This window comes from Poecilia reticulata, linkage group LG16 (assembly GCF_000633615.1).
Source record: "Poecilia reticulata strain Guanapo linkage group LG16, Guppy_female_1.0+MT, whole genome shotgun sequence".
Lineage (NCBI taxonomy): Eukaryota > Metazoa > Chordata > Actinopteri > Cyprinodontiformes > Poeciliidae > Poecilia > Poecilia reticulata.
Genome location: NC_024346.1, coordinates 28950927 through 28961549, shown reverse-complemented (window position 1 = coordinate 28961549; position 10623 = coordinate 28950927). Strand labels below are relative to the sequence as shown.

Below are 10623 nucleotides of genomic sequence, written 5' to 3'. Positions count from 1 at the left end.
TTAAACAACAAAACACTAAATTGTTTAGTTAATGTTGAATAGTTGTTTTGATTTGAAACAATTTTTTCCAAACAGTTCTATGAAAACATACATGGAAAACAGTGATCTCCATGGAAACATTGATTAAACAAAAACATGTTAAATTGTTAGTTTATTTTAAACAGTACTGACTAGTTGCTTTGATTTGAAATAAGTTTTCTTTTTAAGTTTTTTGAAAAATTACCACGACAAAAGTGGTGTCCATGGATACATTGATTAAACAACAACACACTAAATTGTTTAGTTAATGTTGAATAGTGGTTTTGATTTGAAATAAGTATTGGAACCAGTTTTTTGAAACATTACGTGGAAAACAGTGGTCTCCATGGAAACATTGATTAAATAAAAACATGTTAAATTGTTAGTTTATTATAACCAGTACTGACTAGTTGTTTTGATCTGAAATGAGTTTTTTAAAAAGTTTTTTGAAAAATTACCACGACAAAAGTGGTCTCCATAGATACATGGATTAAACAACAACACACTAAAATTACTTCAGGGCGTCACCTATTGGTTTGTATGTGCTGTGGTCTGTGTAGAATATGGCTAGCATATTCCAGTGGGTGCAGTTGCTTCATCTGCGTTGTGTCCAGATGGAGCTTGTAGTGTATTGTTATATTGGTGTTCATCAGTGGTCCCCAAACTACGGCCCGCGGGCCAGATCCGGCCCGCCGCCACATTTGGTCCGGCCCCCTGAACAATGCCAGGGAGCATTCAGATTTTTTTTCATATATTGTATTTTCCTGTTTATATGTGGATTTTTCTTCAACCACCAGGGGGCTCTTTAGTAGTTAGTGTGTCCTGTAAACTGTGGGTGTTTTGTTTTTCATGGCGCATTGCTGCCATTTGTTGGACTTTTAGGGAATTGCTTGACTTTTATGTTATTTAATCAGTACGGTTGTTTGCTAGCGGTAGAGCAGATGAACACACGTGTTTGTTATGAACGCCGCATTCCAGGTTTCCCTCAATGAAATATAAATTAGTCAGTCCCAGTGACTGTTTCACTAACGGTTTATGCCCATGTGCTTTCTGGTGGGGGGCCGGAGTCAAACTGACTCCGGCCCCCCACCAGAGAAGGGAAAAGTTATGCGGCCCTCACAGGAAAAAGTTTGGGGACCACTGGTGTTCATAATTCAAAGAAAGAGGAAATGGGAAGTGGAAGAAAAGACAACGGGGGGGGAAAAAAATTAGAGAATGTAGAGTAATAGTCGGGGGAAAAGAGAGAGAGAGGAAGGGGGAAGGAAGGTTAAGTTTAGGTGAGAAAAAGGTGAGGTTAGATTAAGTTTAAAGATTTGGTTAGGGGTTAGGAGGGGGAAACAAAAAAAAAAGAGTGGGGGAAGGGGAAAAGGGGGGTTTTTGGAGGGGGGAGGGAGGAGAGAAGGGGAAGGAAGGCTAGGGTTAGGCGAGAAAAAAGGTGAGGTTAGGTTAAGGTTAGAGATTTTGTAGGGGGTTAGGAGGGGGGGAAATGGGGGAGGAGAAGAGTCCTAGGGGGAATGCATGCAACTTCATGTCTTAAAATAAACTATAATAACTTCCAAAAAATTTTTTGGTAAAGGATTGAAATGAACAAGAGTTCATTAAAAAGAAAATAAACAATTGGAGTAAAACTTCTGTTAAAATATTGTTTTCTGTCCCTTTGAGAACAAACAATTATTGGGTAGTTTGTATGTAATGTACAGTTTAACATGAGGTGTGCCAGACTATAGTGCTATGTATACTTTATTTGTTTGTTCTGCCTGAGGTCAGTTGTTATTGGGTGACTACACTTTATCTGAATTCTGATTGACTGGGAGCTGGGACTAATGTGGAGGACGGAGGAAGAGAAGCGAGAGACGACGAGGAGACTCTATGGTGAGTGTTAGAACTTTGGTAATCCATTTTGGGGACAAAATCGTCTAAAAAGTGCAACAATTTAAATGTGTATTAGCACCACAGGAGAATTGAAGGACCAAGGGAGGAGCGTTCGGTGAGCTGGATCCTGGAAGTCTGCACAAGAACCTGTGGAGAGGAAGAGGCTAGCTACGCCTGCGGGGGGCCCGCTTCTTGGACTTGGATGCGTTTTTCTCCGCCTTTACCGAGAAAGGTGTGGAATAGCTGGCCGTTATCTGGAGAGACAGACACCAGGACTTTAAATAAACTAGCCACTGTGGATCGAGGACCAGTGGTGAGTGTCGTCTGTATCAGGCCTGAAACGGGGGTTGAATAAATATACTATCGGCTTTTATTTGTGTGATTTTATGGTGGGCCTACTAATTAAGAACGGTCATTTATTTTAAATGTATCTTGTTCAGACTAAAGAATTCTTGTGTGTTCAAGACTATTTAGAATAAATCAAATTGGAACTCTATAAATGTTTATGTGTTTTACTTTAATTCACATTCTGAAGTTTGATAAATAAATGCTTTGTCTTTATAAAGTCTCCTTATTCATGGGTCAGACATTTGCAGTAAACTAAGTTAAATGTTTTATAATAGTGGTTCATGGGGAATGTAGTGAAACCAGTTTCTTGGAGTGTAACTGTAAATAAATAGAATCCAGAGGGATAGATCTAGTCTTAGACACCAGAAAGCGCTATATATTTTTTTTTTTTTTTTATTCTAGGGGTACCTATTTTGGTTTTGTGTGTGTGGTCCCATGTCATTTAAGCCTTTTGGTGTTTTGGTGCCTAACTTTCTTATCCGTTGTTGGTCCTGGAGCCATCTTTCTCATCTGGACCAGTTGTAGTTATGTGTAAGTGGTCTGCCTCTCCTGGCTTCCAGTCCATGTTGGAGGAAGTGTTTCACCAGGGTGGTTTCTGCTTTTCTTTTGCATTTAATGTTGGATTTGTGACTGTAGAGGCGTCGTTTAAATGAATTAACTGTTCACCAACATATTGTTTTTTTACATTTGTGGCACCAGATGATGTAAATTACATTCTCATGTTTAGGGGAAATTCCCGAGGGGAGAGGCCAGCGTTTGTTGGCACTGGTGCTCCTGATGTATGGAGTTTTAGGTTTCATTTTTTTGGGCTTGTCCTTAACTGTTGAATTTGGAGCAAATTAGGAGGTCTTGGAGATTTGGATTCTTTTGACATGCTGTGATGATTTTCCAGTTTTGGCTCAGTGGTAGTTCCTGTTGTAATTGTTTGAAGTGTTTTTATTATTTTGTGGTTTTTCATTGTAAAGTTGGAGTATGGCCCTGTGAGTGCAGCTGTGTGTGGTTGTGATTCTGTGTTTTTGTTTTAGTTAGTGTTCTCTCCGTGGAAAACTTCTCTTTTCACTTTTTGTAATAGTGTTCTGGAGTACCCTCTCTTTCTGAGAGCTTGGAAGAGGGTTTTAGTGGCATCTTCTCTATCCGTTTTGTTGGAGCAGTTTTTGATTTGTGATTTTAGGATTCCTTGGAATGTGTGTTTGGGATGGAAGCTGTCTCTGTGTAGAAGTTGGTGTGAGTCGGGAGGTCTAATTTGCCTGTTTTGTGGAAATTTTCTCCTTTGAATGTTATTGTGTCCAGGAAAGTTACCTGATGTTGATTAATAATGGCTTTGATTTTGATGGAGGGCTGGTGGTTATTCAAGATTTGTATAAATTGGTCCAATTCCTCTCGGCTGTGGTTCCAAATTCCCCATATGTCGTCCAGCTATCGCTGTGCCCTTGATTTGCAGAAACCATTTATCATTAAATGTGAAGTCGTTCCTTTCGAGGTTGATTTTTAAGAGTTCCAGAATGATCTCATCTGGTCTGGAGGGATCCGGATTTTCTTTTAGTCAGTTTTGTATGGCTTCAAGTCCTTTTTCTGTTTCAATATTTGTGTAAAGGTTTTCTACATCCATGGTAAAAATAATACTTTGTTCTGTGACTATGTGTGTGGCTATTTTTTGTAAAAAAAATATCCCGTGTCTTTTACGTAGCTGGGGTGTTTTTGGGAGAGAGGGTTTAAGTAATAATCTAGTAATTGTGCCGAGCCGTAAGATTCGCTGCTGCAGTCAGATACAATCGGCCTCCCTTTTGGGATCTGGAATGGTTTTGCCCATTCAGTGGGTTCTTTTTGGATCTTTTGAAGTAGGTAGAAATATCTGAGTCTGGGTGGGTCAGTGCCCATTAGAAAAAGAAGTTGTTTGTGGTTAATGTACTTTTGTTTCTCTAATTGTTTGAGGAGGTGGTGTATCATGGTTCTTGTTTCCGGATAGATTGGTGTTTTCAGTGGTTTGTAGTATTCCCCGTCTTGTAGTTGTCTCATGGCCAGGCATAGTCTGTTTTATCCATAATGACTACTGTGGAGCCTTTATCTGCTGGTTTGATAATTATAGAGTTGAGGTTTTGGAGTTCTTCAAGTGCCTCCGTTTCTTCCTGTGTAAGGTTATGTTTTTCCAGTTCTATTGGTATTTTTTTGGTTGTTTTTCTATCTTGTTCAATAAGTTCTAGAACAGTGTTTCTCAACCTTTTTTGGACCAGTGCCCCCCTAGCCCTTATCCAGGTCCCTCACCGCCCCCCACCAAAGAATTTGCAGGCTACTTTGCACTGACCATTATTTTATCATTAATATCACTATCACAATCAATTTCTGTATTTATCATCAAAAATAATTTCCCAGAGAACAAAAAAGCCATGGGAATGGAAATTATTTTCACAGGCGTCTACGAAAAATGCAATGAACATTCAAGTTAAAATTGGTAGGCCTAACAGCAGCCAATCAGAGTGAAAAAAATTCTTATTTTGTGCCATTTTCTAGTTGTTAAATCTTCCACAAAATAACCAGATAAAAGATGTTCAACATGCCAGTTTAAACTCTTTGATCTATTTCCAAACGACTGAGCTCTGCAACATTAAAACATGGATAGAACTGTAGCTACATTAATCATAGCTCTTCTTCTCTTCAGTGTTTCTGTTGGTTTCTGGTGGTGCAGCTTTGTGCTGCCTTCAAGAGAATGGGACATCAGAGTATCATCCATAAAACTTCACCCACATGGCATTTATTGTGCAAACCAGAGCTTTCAGTGGAAAAACAAAAGTTCCAGGTCCTTTTAATACCATACAAATATATCAAATCTAATTAAAAACATAAATAAGTGATCAGTTTTTTTATGTTATGGTCTGTAAGATATATTTATTCTCAGTACTAGATGTGGTCTCAACAAACTCATGACACTTCAACAATATTATTTTACCTTTTATCTGGAAATAGTGTCCGTTTATTCTTGCCATATAGTCCTCTGTATTAATTATTGCTCDAAAGGTCTTGCCATACCAGTTTATTCCTCTGTATTTACTTTAGTTTCTTAGTTTATTCTTGCATTTTGTTCTTCATTCATTTCCATTTAGTTTCATTTGATTAGTTTTATCCTCTGTTGGTTTATCGCTATGTCCACTTTAATTTCTTTCCTGTTGCTAGATTTATTTTATCGTTTATTGACCATCAATTTTCACTCATCACCTGCTGCGCCGCCTAGTCGTCATGTGTTTCCCATCATGTGTTGATTTTTCCACTGTTCAGCGTCGGATTCTCTGTTTTTATGCCATAATTCACATCTAGTTCGTCGCTCCGTTTTATGTCCCGCTTCTCCTGTTTCAGTTTTGCGCAATGTGCGCGTCTTTTTTTTTTTTAAAGCCCCTAAGGTGCAGGGCGTCGGGAAGCGTAACGATGGGGAAAAGGCAGACTGACATAAACCTTTTAAAGGAAACAATTTCGGTATTCTGATTATTGAAATTTAAAAGTGCTGTGTTGTTCTATCACCCCCGTTTCATACCGGACCACTTACAGCACCGATGTTAACGCTATAAAATGATCACCCTCTATCGTGGTATCACCCATGGAGGGATTTCTTTATTTAAATGGGTTCATTTTTCAGAGGGATACACAGTGAGGGTRTCGTGATTTTAGCTACCAGTAGCAGGAGAACGGAGCTGCGCCAAGAAGCTAACAGAAGCTACAAACACTGAAGAGAAGAAGAGCTGCCATAGATACAGTTGCAGCCAAGCATGATTTAATGTTACACAATACAGTTTTACCAAGTTGCTCAAAGTCTAAACTGGCATTGTCATAGATTTAAGGTGTAAAGTTTACCTTCGACCAAACGCCCCCCAAAGGCATCCCAGCTGCCATCGATACAGTTGCATCGGATGTAAGGATGTCCGCCAGCGCCCCCTGCCGTCCTCTAAGCGCCCCCTGGGGGGCGGTACCGCCCACGTTGAGAACCGCTACCGTAAAGCAAATTCTGCTCCGACCCTGTATTATGTGGTAAACCCGCTGCACGATTTAATTCAATGCTGCTAATGTGGCTTTAGTAGCTCTTTCATTTCGTGTCTGCTGAGTTTTTAACATGGGGACACAGAAACTATTTTGGTTGGTCGAGTTTCTGGACGAGTTTTTCAGATGTGCGGTGGTCGCGCACATTAACTCTGACTAAGTGGTGCACTGTGTAAACGGAAAAATAATACTAGCAATAATAATATAATAATAATATAAAATCAGCGTGATGCGTGACTGCTAGGAGAGCGCGAAAGCTCCTCACCGGGTTAAACCAGCACGATGAGGTCATCGCTGGGTCGTTAACCACTAACGCACCGACCAACCGCGAACACAGACCTAAACTTTACAGGGAAGACAGGGCCAAACGCTGGGCAGCGTGTTGAGATGTAAACGCTGCATAATGTTTTGTTCACAAATATACATCATTCTCACCGCTCACTCAAAACACCACTGAAAGCGCGACTACAAGTTATTCCTGCGGTTCACGTAAAGCTGCGCAACCAGAGCTAACGCGGTGGGTTTAAACTCTTAATTTAATCAATAACTCCTCATAAGTGATCACAATTCCTCACAGGGAGCTGATGTAAATATCCATACAGTCCAGCCTGTGTATATTTCGAATGAAAGGAGGCCCGCGCGATCCGCGCTGAGGTAAACTTAATCCAGCTACGGCAGCGCGCGAGGTGATTGGTCGCGAGGTGATTGGTCAGCATAAACTATAAACACATCTTCTATAACCATATCCTTTTAGGAATAAATCTGCTCCGGTAGTGAAACGCTGACAAACAGAAACGTTCGTAATCGGGCTTTTAAAAAAAAAAAAAGCGATTTTTTTCTTCTTCCCTAAAACAACAACAACAACAATCAAGAAAGGCTTAGCCTGGCGGTGGCACTAGTAAAGCATGGCGGGCCGCCAGGCCTATAATACACTGGGGGAAACCTTGCTAAAAATGAGCAATAACGCTAAAGAAAGCTGCAATGCATCAATAACCTGTGGGGAGTCAGAAGCATGTTCACTGAGCTGTACTTGTACCATTTAGTATGTTGCATAAGCTAAAATTAGCCAAAATGCTCATAATAGCATGAATGCTAGCATGTGGAGCATTAATAGCATGTTGTCTGTCATTACTTACTCCATTCAGTATACAAAACATTGCTAATAAGTATGAAAAGCATTCTGACGCTCAATATTAGCATCAATGCTAAGCTTAGCAAAATTGTAGTGAAAAACCTGTGGAGTCAAACATGTTGACGAAGCTGTACTTGCACCATTAATTTTATTAAAATTAATGCATAAGGTGAAAATAGCCAAAATGCTAATCTGAGTTATCATTGCAATAATAATCATTGCAAGTCAGTATTTCACTTATTAATGGGTTTTACGCTGTTAATCGCCTAAGTGAAATGACTGAAGCTCTAGCCTGATTCATCACCATATTTCTATGGTTAATCTAATTCACTGCAACAGTACAACAGCAAAACCCACTGGTCAATGAAATTCAGTCCGAGACTGACAATTATAAGCTTCGCACATGTGGTTCTCACTCACGTTCCAAAATTAAAAAAAAATAAAGACAGTCGGTAATAGTTTATTTCTCGAAATTCTTCCCACAATGCATTGTGAGACCTCTCTCTGCTGCTGTTTGTGAGGCTACTCACTGCGTCTGGCTGGGACCCGTTGCTATGGTAATTAATTATCTGCACCTGGGCTGGCTCGCTGTCAGCGAGTATGCTGGAGTTTCTATACTTGAGAGACATCCAGCGTCAGTCTCAAGGACCCTGACAAAAAACCATAAGCACTTGCAAATTTTTGAAAACAGTTTACGAGAGCAGGCATGTGTATCTATGTCATGACCGACTTTGAGACCAATAAGGCGATATTGTTGCCCATGAGGGGGAGTTAAAGAGTATTGGAGTCAGAAATCCACAGTGCTGTGTGTGTTTCAGAGAGAAAGATTTACTGATTCTGTGAGAGACTCAGTCTCAAATTTTCAGGTTTTTCTTAATTTATGTCTTCATTTTATCTCAGAATCCCACTAAAAGTAATCCCTTCTCGGCATCAAGCTGAACGTTTTTATACCACTTTTGTGGGGGTGCATGCAGCGGTACGAGCCGCATTAAGGTTGACGAAAAAAAATAAATAAACAGATATTCTATCAGGTGAGGAACAATAGGTGCCTGTCATGCAAGTATGGCATGCCCCAAATTAAATGTGTTGTTGCTTATTGATGTATCCATGGAGACCACTGTTTTCCAGGTAATTTTCCATAAAACTGGTCCTAAAGCTTATTTCAAATCAAAACAACTAGTCAACATTAACTAAACAATTTAGTGTGTTGTTTAATCAATGTATCCATGGAGATCACTGTTTTCCATGCAAGTTTTCACAAAACTGGTTCCAAAACTTATTTCAAATCAAAACAACTAGTCAGCATTAACTAAACAATTTAGTGTGTTGTTGTTTAATCAATGTATCCATGGAGACCACTGTTTTCTATGTAAGATTTCATAAAACTGGTTCCAAAACTTATTTCAAATCAAAACAACTAGTCAACATTAACAAAACTATTTAGTGTGTTGTTGTTTAATCAATGTATCCATGGAGACCACTGTTTTCTATGTAAGATTTCATAAAACTGGTTCCAAAACTTATTTCAAATCAAAACAACTAGTCAACATTAACAAAACTATTTAAYRTGTTSTTGTKTAATCAATGYWTCCATGGAGACCACTGCTTTCCTGGTAATTTCTCAAAAAAACGGTTCCAAAACTTATTTCAAATCAAAACAACTAGTCAGTATTAGTTATAATAAACAAAAAATTTTAACATGTTGTTGTTTAATCAATGTTTCCATGGAGACCACTGTTTTCCATGTAATGTTTCAAAAAACTGGTTCCAAAGATTATTTCAAATGAAAACAACTAGTCAACATTAACTAAACCATTTAGTGTGTTGTTGTTTAATCAATGTATCCATGGAGACCACTGCTTTCCAGGTAATTTTACAAAAAACTGGTTCCAAAGCCTATTTCAAATCATAGCTGCTTCCTACAATCTACAGAAGAAGAAGAAACTACTCACAATGCTGGTGTTACAGTTTCCCCATCAGATTCGGTTCCCTCAGCGTCTCTTCACCGCTCCGCACCGCCCATTTGGCAAAATACATGGCTGCTTGTTCAGCGCTCATATCTAGAGAACTATGGACCAGCCCCGGCTCCAGACGAGTTTAACAGGGGGGCATCGACTTATTTTGGGGGGGCAAAATGAGTCTCCGTAGCTGAACATAGACAACAACATCAGTAGCCTACAGGCTACTTGTTAACAAGCTTAACGTGCTGTATTGATATTAGCTAGTCATCTTTTAGCTATCATCAAATGCATCCAACAGCTTTACTCAACTCAGTCGGTTAGTTTGGGGGAAAAAACTGTGCCAAGTTATTTACGTTTTGCTGGTTTGCTGTCATGATTCTAACACACACCTGCGCAGCAGCAGCAGCAGCAGCAGGTCTCCTTCGCTGCCTCACAGGTGTAAACCCAGCGCAAGCGTCTCAGCKTTCATGTTGCGTTTGAAGGCGGCTCGGAAAAACAGGTTACGACTTGTTAGAGACGGATAAAACTGTTTTAACTGCTGAAAAAGGTAACAGAGGATACGGATATGGGAAGTGCGGGAACTCCTATTTTATCAAATTGATATAGAAATAACAGACTGTCGGCCATTCCAAGGTAAAAACAATAAACAGCTTCCAGTCCGGGGCCCGCTACGGACACCGTGAAAGCTCAAACAAGGTGTTTCAGCACTTTTTCCAACTGCATGCGCCATAATTAGACGCACACAATGCGTGTTTTCTCCCAATCTATGGGAGAACGGTACCTGATGGGGAAACGCGAATCCACATGCCTTCAAGTACAACTTTTTTTTAAACACATGCGCACTTTCAAAGTTTCATAGAACCTAGCACCAACTAGGCGCAGCAAGAGCGTTACACGTTTTCGATGTGTACACAGCAGATCGTAATTAGAACGTTTTCGTGTAAACGATCCAACAAAAACGGAACAAGACTTCCGTTTTTGTTGGATTGTTGTTGTGTAAACACCCCCTTAGTTATAATAAACAAAAAAAATTTACATGTTGTTGTTTAATCAATGTTTCCATGGATACCACTGTTTTCCATGTAATGTTTCAAAACACTGGTTCCAAACATTATTTCAAATCAAAACAACTAGTCAGTATTGGTTATAATAAACTAAGCAATTTAACATATTGTTGTTTAATCAATGTATCCATGGAAACCACTGTTTTCCAGGTCATGTTTCAACAAACTGGTTCCAAAACTTATTTCAAATCAAAGCAACTAGTCA

The 10623-nt window shown here is 39.5% G+C and overlaps 1 long non-coding RNA gene across 2 annotated transcripts; it reads left to right on the top strand.

The window, feature by feature from the left end:
* The first annotated feature begins 16 nt into the window (after positions 1–16).
* Positions 17–2195, top strand: LOC103478200 (uncharacterized). 2 transcript variants are annotated; one of them, XR_535753.2, is made up of 3 exons: positions 17–552; positions 1781–1890; positions 1967–2195. It is a non-coding gene; the product is annotated as an uncharacterized LOC103478200 (long non-coding RNA). The 2 variants fall into 2 exon arrangements; XR_535752.2 differs by lacking the exon at positions 17–552 and having other exon boundaries at positions 1455–1890.
* The last annotated feature ends 8428 nt before the right edge of the window (positions 2196–10623 follow it).